Below are 11,599 nucleotides of genomic sequence, written 5' to 3'. Positions count from 1 at the left end.
CAGTCCTCGAAACTCAAAATCAGACATTGGCAGCACCAGGAAAATCCGAAACTGAGTGTGAAAGGGTCCAAATAAGGAAATGTGGGCAGACAGATGTCTCAGATCCCTTATGTTGACCTACATAAAACAGACTGGTGGGGCTGGGGAGAGGTGTGCTGTGAGACCAGACAGACATCTACTGATCACAAGGCTAGTGCTGAATGCAGACACTCTGAGCCTTCTCCCTCAGCACAGCCACAGAGAACTGGCAGCCAGATGCTTACCCGGCCAACAGCAGACTGAAAAAAACTCTTTTCTAAATATCTCACCTGCCCCAGCGCAAAACCTGAAGTCCCAAGCTCAGAGTGTCCCCTGCAAAGGAGCCAGTCACTTTTCTTGTTCTTGTTTCTTTTAATTTGTTTTATTTTTAATTATGTGTTCATGTGTGGGTGTATGCAAGTTAAGTGTGAGTGCCCTCAGAGACCAGGAGTGTTAGGTCCCCCTGGAGCTGGAGTTACAGGCAGTTGAGAACTGCTGGGCATGGGTGCTGAGAACTGAGCTTGGGTCCTCTGGAAGAGGAGCAACCGCTCTGAACTGATAGCCATCAAGCTCTCCGGCCTCTGCCAATCACTTTTCAATTTCACATTTTTTTGTTCGTGAGACAGTAAAGGAATTACAAGCCCAGTTATGAAATCCCCACCACAGAAGATAGAACCCCCCCCCCAAAAAAAAAAAAACTCTAAGCAACTTGAAAAATGATAAGTTTGGAGGAAAGGAAAACCTCAAAAGTATCATTATATAGCCAGGCAGTGGTGGTGCATGCCTTTAATCCCAGCACTCAGGAGGCAGAGGCAGGTGGATCTCTGTGAGTTTGAGGCCAGCCTGGGCTACAGAGTGAGTTCCAGGAAAGGTGCAAAGGTACACAGAGAAACCCTGTCTCAAAAAACAGAAACAAAAGAAAACAAAACAAATATATACACATATACATATATGTGTATATGTGTGTGTGTGTGTATAATTATATGACCAAGAAGACAAAGAGAGACCGTATTCTACCATGAGACAAAAGCAAGACACCAGAGAAAAGAAACAGTCAGAGGATATTTTGGAAAGTGCCAAGACTTTGAAAATATAATAGAGAATTGGGAAAGAAAAAAAAAAAAGCTAGGTTTGGTGATGCATAGCTATCCCACCACTTCGGAGGCTGAGGTACGACTGGCATGAGTTTGAGGTCAGCTGAGTTTTGAGATGCTGTCTCCAAAAACCAAACAGACTAGCAAGATGGCTCAGCGGTTAAGAGCACTGGGTGCTCTTCCAGAGGATCTGAGTTCAGTTCCCAGTACCCATGCGGCAGCTCACCACAGTCAGTAACTTCAGTTCCAGGGGATCTGACGCCCTCTTCTGGCCTTCCCAAGCACCACATGCACATAGGATACAGACATGCAAGCAGGCAAAACACTCACGCACATGAAAGTTGGGATTTTTAATTAAAGCATCAAAGTGAAAACAAAACTATACAGAGATCACTGAAAACCTTGAGCCAAGCAATAAACCTGAGACCATCCTTTAGGAAAGTAGATCAAGGTAACTGGAGAGACAGCTCAGAAATTAAGTGCTTCCACTGCTCTGGCAGATAGCCTAAGTTCATTTCCCAGCACCCACTTCGGGGAGCTCCCAACTGCCGGTGACTCCAATTTCAGGAGGTTCTTACGCCCTCTTCTAGTTCCCATAAGCAACTGCACAGGTGAGTACAGAGTCACACGCAAACATACGTGTATACCATATAAATTGTTAAATGATCTTTTAAACAAAGAAAAAAGAACAAAATAAGCCAATATCATAAAAAAAAAAAAAACAGAAAGCTAGAAAAACGTCTGAGAGGCACAACATCTACACCATGAGGAACAGATAGGATCAATGAGAGCATTTATCTGCACTTTCTAGAACCAAAGAAGATGTGTTCACACAAAAAAACAAGCCACAGAAACGGGTATAGTGGGCATATTGTTAAATTTTAGAACTTTAGAAAGAATTTCCCTAAAAACTTATAAAGAATAAAACAAATGACCTACAAAAGAGCAGAAATCTGATTCCGAATGGACATTTACCACAAAATAATATGATTCTGGATTTTGGTTCAAAATAACTGAAAATCCGTGCAGAAAGTTGTAGGTAGCCTTTAGCTACAATGTCGTCAGCTGTGAGTTGGTAGCTGTGGAAGCAGGATGATGACTACATGGAGATTCATTTCGTTTGCTCTTTGAACATGTTTAAATGTCTCTATAATGGAAGGTTTTAGAAGAAAGGGGATGCTAGGAATGATTTGATTCCACAGCAACATGGTAAGCAAGACATCAAAATAAACAAAGACACAAGTTCTGAAAGGAAATGACTTCCAAAGTAGAATTCTGTCCCTGGACAAGCTATGGAGGAAGCGTGAGTAGATGAGTGACTTCTGGTTGATCAACAGCTGACCATCCTTGGGTTGGAGATAGCGAATTTGGGGACATTTGGGGAAAAAACAGGAGTCAGCTGTCCCCAAATATTTTTAATTTTTAAAAAAATATCTATTCCTTCTTATGTGTATGACTGTTTTGCCTGAAAACATGTCTGTACATCACATGCATGCAGTGTCTAAAGAGGCCAAAAGAGAGTATCTGCTGTAACAGATGGTGGTGAGCTGCCATGTGGACCCTGGAAATAAAACCTTGGTCCTCTGCAAGAGCAACAAGTGCTCTTAATGTCTGAGCCATCTCTCCTGTTGATCTTCAAATTTCTTTATTGCTTCCTTTCTGGAGTTTTGTAATTTAGTACAGGATGCTGTGAGGTGCACAAAAGGAAAAAAAAAAAAAAAAAAAAAAAAAAAAAAAAACCTCATAACTTTCTCCAGTGGAGCATGGGTGGTGTCCTGTGAGATTCTTTTGGTCTTTGTGGTTTTTGGATTTGTGGCGCAAGTCATGCTTAAAATAAGTCTTAAAGATGTTCAGCAGTTTCACAAATGAAGAAAGATGGAATATCAATTTGAGGTAGAGAAATCGACATTATCAAAGGCATAAAGACTGTAATAAAACAGCACAGTGTGTAGAGAACACTAGCATAGAACCAACCATAAAGACTACACGGTAACGCCAGTTGGCATTCGTTAAATAACCTGGTGTTTTCATAGGCCTGCCTTGTCCAGATGAATGGGCAGGAAGTATTCCACAGCCATTTCGTATTCACCTGTTAATACTGTTGTAACAAAATATCAGAGCCAAGAAATATGGTCCTAGGGGAGTGAGAGACTTTGGAGCACTGAGTCCTAAATAGCATGTCTTCATCAAAGCCCTCCCCTCAGGGCTCAGGGATCTATGCAGAAGGTGGAATAGTTGTAAGAGCCAGATGTGGGGGATGCTTCTACGGAAACAGAGTGCTCCTTCTAAGGAAACAGAGTGCTCCGGACGCAGCAGGACTGGTACACACATGAGCTAACAAAGACTGTGGCAGCATGTACAGAACCTGCAGAGGGTCAGTCCACATGAGACCTCAGCCCTGAGAGGAGGAAGGGACATGGGGAAGGAGCTATTTGTCATTTATATCTGCTGGCAAAGGGAAGATCAGTGTTCTCCCATAGAGTGCCACTGGGTGTATCAACCACGCCCAAGGACAGGCCCAGTGCCCAGGAAAGGCTGGCCAACACAAAATGAATTATATGCATTTTTGTGGGATTTTGGTTTGATTTGAGCTTTTTTTTTTGTTTTGTCTTATTGGTTTTTTGTTTGTTTTTGTTTTTGAGGAGAAACAGACAGACAGAGAGGGGGGAGAATATAAAGGTGGGTAAATGGAGAGGGAGGTGTGTAGGATCTGGGAGACAAAGAGGGAGGGAAAACACGATGAAAATACATTATATGAAAAAAATTAAATAAAAATAAACTTTTAGAAAAGAAATCTGGTGCTGGGCATCTGGCTCAGTGGGTGGAGTTCTTTCTGTACAAGTGTGAGGATCTAAGTGTGAATGGCAAGCCCCTACATGAAGGCAGGTGTGGTAGAGCACACGTGTCCTCCCAGTTCTCCTATTCGAGATGGGAGGCAGAGCGAGGAGAGACCCCAGAAGCCTGTAGACCGGCCAGCCGGGTGCACACAAGAACCAACGACAGAAAAGAGATGTTTCAAGCACGGTACAAGGAAAGGACCAACACCTAAGGCTGTTCAAAGAAAAGCAAAGCAACAGGTGCTGAAAACCATTCTGGGGGACAAATTAAGGACTGAGGACATGGCGGGGTGACAAGGTGACGAATATCGTAGTTCCTTAAATGTCTGTCCTAGTAAAGGACTTTGAACTCTGCCTTACTCTTGGTGATCCATGTTCACAAATTATTTCATATTCAATCACTAAGATCGAGGTCACCCTTCGTGGACACTACATTTATTTAATTCAGCAATGTTTATCTTCATATTCTTATGCTCATTGGCATTTCATCTACAAAAAGACATTTAAGCACCTACTCGTCCAGACACTGTGACTATGAAGCAGTAGCGGTAGTGCTAGTAGTCCCGTGACAGAAGCAGATGCTAAAGTAATCGATAAACATTAAATATGTGGGTGTATTTGCATATTCATGAGGTCCCTGCCATGTAATGCTAATGTTTCAGTCCTATTAAATTCAATCTCAATCTAAAAAAATACTTCCTAAGGGGTCTGGAAGATAGCTCTGTTGGTAAAGGGCTTGCCACCAAAGCGTGATGACCTGATCTCAATCGTCGGCATTTATATAAAAAATTGAGCATGGAAAGGCACGCTTGTAATCCCACCCAGCACTGGGGAGGCAGAGGCAGCCAGGTCCATACTTGATGGGTTCCAGGCCAGCAACCTATCCGGTCATTAAAAAAGAAAAGGTGGATGGTGTCTGAGAAATGACACCCAAGGCTGGCCTCTTGCCTGCCTGTACACGTGCGTACCCACTTACAGAAATATACACACACATACAGTAATTTAAAAATTACAAGAATTTTTAAAAACACTTAAGTACAACAGTACTTTTTTTTTTTTTAATGCCGAATGCTGTTTGTTGAAGGAGGGAGGAGGTCTTAAATACATGCTTACAGCACAACGGGAGAACCCCGGAGGGCAGAAGTTTACTACCGATGTTTTACAATCCTGCATCTAAGCTACAACAGTACTTTTTAATGCATGCCATGAACAGAGTCAGGAAAAAATTCAGTATCATTTAGTGCTGGCTCATTTTTAATGAAAATACTAGCTACTCTTTACCTACTCGTGAGAAATCTTAAGAGTTTTATTTATGGTACATCCAGGCCTCATGGACTAACAGGATTAGCAAAATGGTAGAATTACAGGGAAAATATAAGAATGCATAGGTTTGCTTATCTCATGTTTTTTTATATTTATTTGTTTTATGTATATGAGTGTTCTATCTGCATGTACAAGTTTATGTCAGAAGAGGGTATCAGATCTCATTACAGATGGTTGTGAGCCACCTTGTGGTTGCTGGGAATAGAACTCAAGACAGTGCTCTTTAACCGCTGAGCCATCTCTCCAAACTCTACTGCATGTTTTTTAAAAGAGTCTTTAACTCCAACGGAGCTTCTGTTTGGTGAATTAATGGTTGCCGTAACCAAATGATTGATGTCACAGTTTCACTGAAAACGAAGAGTGAAAACAGTAGACTGAGCGTATAATACTCTTCTTTCTTCATCTTTCCTTCTGGAAGGCGTGCCTCTCCCGGACTATGAGTCATCGCCGCCTTGGACCCTGCAAATCTGTTCCAGAAGGCCCTGCTTGTGGCTTCCCCGCTCCCAGGGACGAGGTGTGCGGTCCACAGTGTGGCTCTCAGGCCCTATGGTTGCCTAAAATGGACAGCAGTGTTAAGGGAGGAACGTTCCATGTTGCTTCCCTTCACCTAATTTATCCAACCCCTGTGAAGACGAACTTAGCAGCAGCATGGTCTGGCTGCTGCCGAGCCTTCTCCAGCTCACATCTTGGATATTTTTTTCATCGGCAGCATCGTAGAACTCCTGCGAACCGTTCTGGCAGCTACTGAAGCCCTACACGCTTGGCAATGAGATAAATAAGGCTTGGATTTGAGTCACTACTAAAATTAAACTTTTTCCTTTCTTTTTTTTTCTTTTTTTTTTTTTTTTTTTTGGAGCTGAAGATCGAACCCAGGGCATTGTGCTTGCTAGGCAAGCGCTCTACCACTGAGCTAAATCCCTAACCCCAACTTTTTCCTTTCTTTCAAAATTAGATTTGTTACTACAGAATTTTGCCAAATTAGTGGGTTTTTTTGTTGTTTGGTTGTTTGGTTGGTTGGTTTTTCGAGACAGGGTTTCTCTGTGTAGTTTTAGTGCCTGTCCTGGCTCTCGCTCTGTAGACCAGGCTGGCCTCGAACTCACAGAGATCCGCCTGGCTCTGCCTTCCGAGTGCTAGGATTAAAGGCATGCACCACTACAGCCCGGCTGTTTTTTTTATTTTGTTTTGTTTCAATAATTTTTTAAAAAAGTTTTTGAGGCAAGGTCTCATTCTGTAACCTAGGCTGACCAGAAATTTGTTGTATAACCCAGGTTGTCCTTGGACTCATGATGATTATCCTATCAGGCTCTAGACTGTTGGGAATATGAGTATGAATCATCAAACCCACCAATAATAGTTATCGTAACTTAAAAAAATTAATATTGTCAAAATGTAGCATTTCCTAAAGTCTACTTACATCATTTGCTTAATTTTTTGCATGTAACAATTTTTAAAGATAAATTTTTATCTTTACATAGTCCTTTTGGTTGTTTTTCTAAAAAACATTGTAAGTTAGCTTCTCTAATGAGATATTTTGCCATATCTGAATAGAAGTTGCAAGTGGCAACTTAGACAAAACTATATAGAAGTGAGTAGCATTTTCTCCTGTGTCATGGCAATGACAACCTAATGGTTTAAACAACGATGAAAATGAGTTTGTGGGTAGAATGCTCTCTTGGTCTTTGCCTACTGGGGACTAATTCAGGGTACAGCAGTGCCACCTAGTGGGAAATTGGTTATTTTCCATAAAGAATCATTTTACTATGAAAATCTGAAATCAACTGGCTTTGCTTAGTTTGACGTCTGCCTTGTTTTGGGTTTTGTTTGATTTAAAGTTTTGTTGGTTTGGTTGGTTTTGTTGATAAATGTCTCACTGTGCAGCTCAGGTTAGTGTAGAACTCACTTAGTTCAAGCTCCTTTTAAACCCTGGATCCTTCCGCCTCACCTTATAGAGTCCCATGACTACAGGTCTGGGCCACCAGATCCAGCTAAACTGTATAGAAGAATGAACTATGTGTGGACTTTGTTGACTAACCTATTGTTTAATGTGGGTCTCATAAGCAAATGAATGAATCGATAGAGTTCACCTAATAGAAAGTATAAGGGGCTGGCAGATGGCCTGGTGGGTAAAGGTGCCTGTCACCAGGCCTGGCCCCTTAAGTTCACTCCCCCGAACACACATGATAGAAGAAGACCTACTCCTACAAGTTACCCTCTGGCCTCCACAAGCACACTTTGGTATGGGTGTGCACATACACACATAAACATAATTTTTTAATTAACAATAACAATAAAAAACAATACCCAATATCACAATATTTGATTAATGATAGGAGACTAGTATTTTTAAGTGTGTCAAAACACACACGCAGTCTGTGCTTCAAATTTAGCTCATGTTGTTTCCTGCGATAGGCGTTTATAAAGGAATCAGAGTGAGGACTTAATAGACGAGGGGTGAAAATTCGCAGAGAAAGCCACTGTTCCTGAGCACCCATGAGAGGTGCCTAGCAGGAGTGATGATATTTCCTGACAAAACACACTGGAGAAATGAGATGGCCTCCCAGGAGTTCATATGCAAATGCCATAGGCCAAGAGAACATCAGAAAGCTCTGCTCATGCTAAGTTCGCATTGCCCTTTGCCACAGTGAGGTTGGCTTTGTCAGACATTTGACTAAACCCAGCATGGGAGCAAGAACTTCATACATTCGCGGAGACATGGACAGGTAACGTGTAAGTCCAGCTTATTATTGTCTTAATAGTCTCACAGTTGATTCTCCCAAACTAATTTAGAGTCACTGACTCAACAGAGGACTCCCCTGCTTGACTGGACTGGAAAAACAGGCCATCTGAAAAGGCACCGCTGTGTAGAAACAACTCCACACTTGGAGAACTCACGCGGGTTACTTCTGGACTCAAATTCACTACAAATATCAGGACTTCAAATGGTAAGGGGAATAAGCATAGGAAGCTGTCTTCATATCTTTTCCAGTTGCTGGGATAAAATACCCTGGCCGAAACAAAAGCAGCTTAAGGGAGAAAGGGCTTGTTTCCATTTATAGTTGGAAGGGACACAGTCCATCAGGGTTAGAAGGCACAGGGTCAGGAGCAAGGCTGCCCGGTCACACCTCATCTGCACCCAGGAAGCAGAGTGTCAACAGGAAGTAGACATGGAAATTACTGCTTTGTTTTTGTTTTTAAGATTATTTTATTTATTATGTAAACAGTGTTCTGTCTGCATGTATGCCTGCACTCCAGGAGAGGGCACCAGGTCTCACTGTAGATGGTTGTGAGCCACCATGTGATTGCTGGGAATTGAACTCAGGACTTCTAGAAGAGCAGTCAATGTTCTTTTTTTTTTAAGATTTAATTATTTATTATGTATAGTGTTCTGCCTGCATGCATCCCTGCAGGCCAGAAGAGGGCATCACATCCCATTATAGATGGTTGTGAGCTACCATGTGGTTGCTGGGAATTGAACTCAGGAAAAGCAGTCAGTGTTCTTAACCACTGAGCCATCTCTCCAGCCCATCAGTCAATGTTCTTAACCTCTGAGCCATGTCTCTAGACGGAAATTACCATTTTATAAGCTTTCCACAAATCACATGGGGGGTTTACCTGAGTTACTCTGAATGGCAGAGCTAATACTCCTCCCAAACACCATTTAGGTTATCAAACAAAAAGCCAGGTGTGGGATATGTTCCTTTGAGTTGTCGTCAAGGGGGTCCCAGAGACCCCGCCCCCCCCCAAAAAAAAAAAAAAACAGTAGAAGCTGTTGACATTTCTCTTGGCTGCCCACCAGAACTTGATGGTAAGACCTTATGGCTGATGATATGACACACTTGATCACAGGACATGGGGAAATCAAGTGGTGCTCACCTGTAAGTTTCCTTTCTGCTGGCTAGCTCCCACAGTGCCAGAAGATGCCATGCAGGCTGCTGAGGGAGAAAAATAACCTGTGAGCTACAATAACAATCAGTCTGGCCATATATGCCCTGTGGTGCAACAGTGGCATGGTTATGAAGAAAACCAACCACTTTTTTTTTCATAAAAAAATTATTTATTTATTTATTATGTATACAGTGCTCTGTCTACATGGCCAGAAGAGGGCACCAGATCTCATTACAGATGGTTGTGAACCACCATGTGGTTGCTAGAAACTGAACTCAGAACCTCTGGAAGAACAGCCAGTACTCTTAACCTCTGAGCCACCTCTCCAGCCCCAATAACTAACCACTTTTATTATATTTCAGGCCTGCTCTACAGGAAGGAATCCATGCCTGGTACTATAAACCTGGCCAAGATTTGTGACCTCCCAGGGTTGTGGAGGTCATACATCCTAAGGAAGAACCCAACACTATTACTTCACCGAATGGACGTAGTAGCAAAAAAAATTTCTAAATATTAATCTTTATACCCACGAATTAATGCAGCTCTCAGCCAAGATGCTTCCGTTTGCTGTAGACAGCAGTTAATGCAGAGACTCCCAAAAGTTAAAGCGCAGGGAATAGAGAAGGGGCTAGTGCTCAGCCCCAAATGGAAAACCTATATCACACGTTCTCCCCTCATACCCCAGGGAACAATGCAGAAGAAATAATGGAAAGACTGGAAGAGCCAGAGGCCAGGGAGGATCGTTGTGAGACTGTGTCTCCCGAACACGGAGCCACTGCAGTCATGAACTCACAGCAGCTGTGGTTACCTGCCCAAGACCTGCGCAAGGTCAAGCCAGACCACATCCCAGCATTGCTGGAGGAGGAGCTGAAGAGGCCCCGCCCCTAGATGAGGAGTTGTCAACAATTCAAGGCTGATGCAGGAGGGAGTTATTTTTCTCTGGGTGTGTGGCCCTTGGTGGGTTTCCCGTGTTCCAATGGAGCATCCCATATCCACGTACTTACAGGCACCAACCACTACATAGCTTCAGTGGGTTATGTTCAGGAGGAGGAGAAGGAACGGAATTGGGAGGGAGACATGGGGAAGACTCCTGGAGGAACTGTAGGGGGGTCAGGGAGGGGGGGGTATGCTCAAAATACTTGGCTTGCGTGTATGAAATTCTCAAAGAACAAATTTTAAATATTACATCAAAATAAACCTTACATCCTTCCCTGGTGACTTATTACAGCAAGCCCCACCCCCCAACGAATTCACAACCTTCCCTAACGTCACCACCAGTGGGGACCAAGTGTTAAAACACACAGGAGCCTACAGAGGACATTTCCCATTCAAACTGCAACAGAGGTCATTTGCAAAAGATTCAAAACAGTGGGAAAGGTCTAAGAGAGCCGAGTGACATGATCTGTCATTTAATCAGACATTGCTCAGTGAGTCTCTACACAGGAAACACCAGTCTGGACGACAGAACAAGGTCAGGAAGCTACAGCCGGTCTAAGGCCCTGTTTGGTACAACCTGTGAGCTAGGATAAATTTATAATGTTGTAAGAAAAAGACGGTAAAGAACATGTGATAGATTCATCAGTGGCAAAGCCTAAAACACTATCTAGTCTTCAACAGGAAGGGTTTGCTGTGTCTGCGGTAGGAAAAGATCCAGCACTCGATGAAGCCAGAGCCTGGAAAAGCAACTAATGCACTAACAGGAAGAGTGACAATAATTCATGCATTTTGACCATTTAGTGGCAGACTGCGACTGGGTGACACATACTGTATGATCTCATTTAATGCTCACAATAAAAAAAAAAAAAACAATGGCTGTTGTCTGCAGTTCACTCAGCTCACACAAATGATCAGATCTGTGATTAAAATGTAGGTGCCTGGCCCACTCAGTGTAGGTACATACCTGAGACTAGGAAAGGTAGCAAGAGGTAGGTGTTCCGAGAAATACAAAAGCACAATATGCTGTAGGAAAATAAGGGCTTCTTAGGGACATTCATGGGAAGACCTTTGGGCCAGGCACGGACAAAGCATGGGTCCATAGGGACATTCAAGGAAGACCTTTGGCCCAGGTGTCTTTTAAACTGGACCCTGAAAGATAGGACAGCCATCTAGACAGCTGGCCCTGCAGACTACACCAGACAACCTTGAATCAGTCTTGAAGAAGCTTCAGGGTTCTGTGGGAATAGTGAGTGGACCCAGGGAACAAGACAGAATGTTCACAAAGAGAAGGGAGAACATAGAAAGGAGTACAAAGATGCTCACAGTCAGCTACTCCAGGACTTACAAAGATGCTCACAGTCAGCTCATACAGGACTTACAAAGGTGGACCACAGTCAGCTCCTCCAGGACTTACAAAGATGCTCACAGTCAGCTCCTCCAGGACTTACAAAGGTGGACCACAGTCAGCTCATACAGGACTTACAAAGATGCTCACAGTCAGCTCAT

This window comes from Peromyscus eremicus, chromosome 6 (assembly GCF_949786415.1).
Source record: "Peromyscus eremicus chromosome 6, PerEre_H2_v1, whole genome shotgun sequence".
NCBI lineage: Eukaryota > Metazoa > Chordata > Mammalia > Rodentia > Cricetidae > Peromyscus > Peromyscus eremicus.
Note: the sequence above shows the minus strand (reverse complement) of the source record.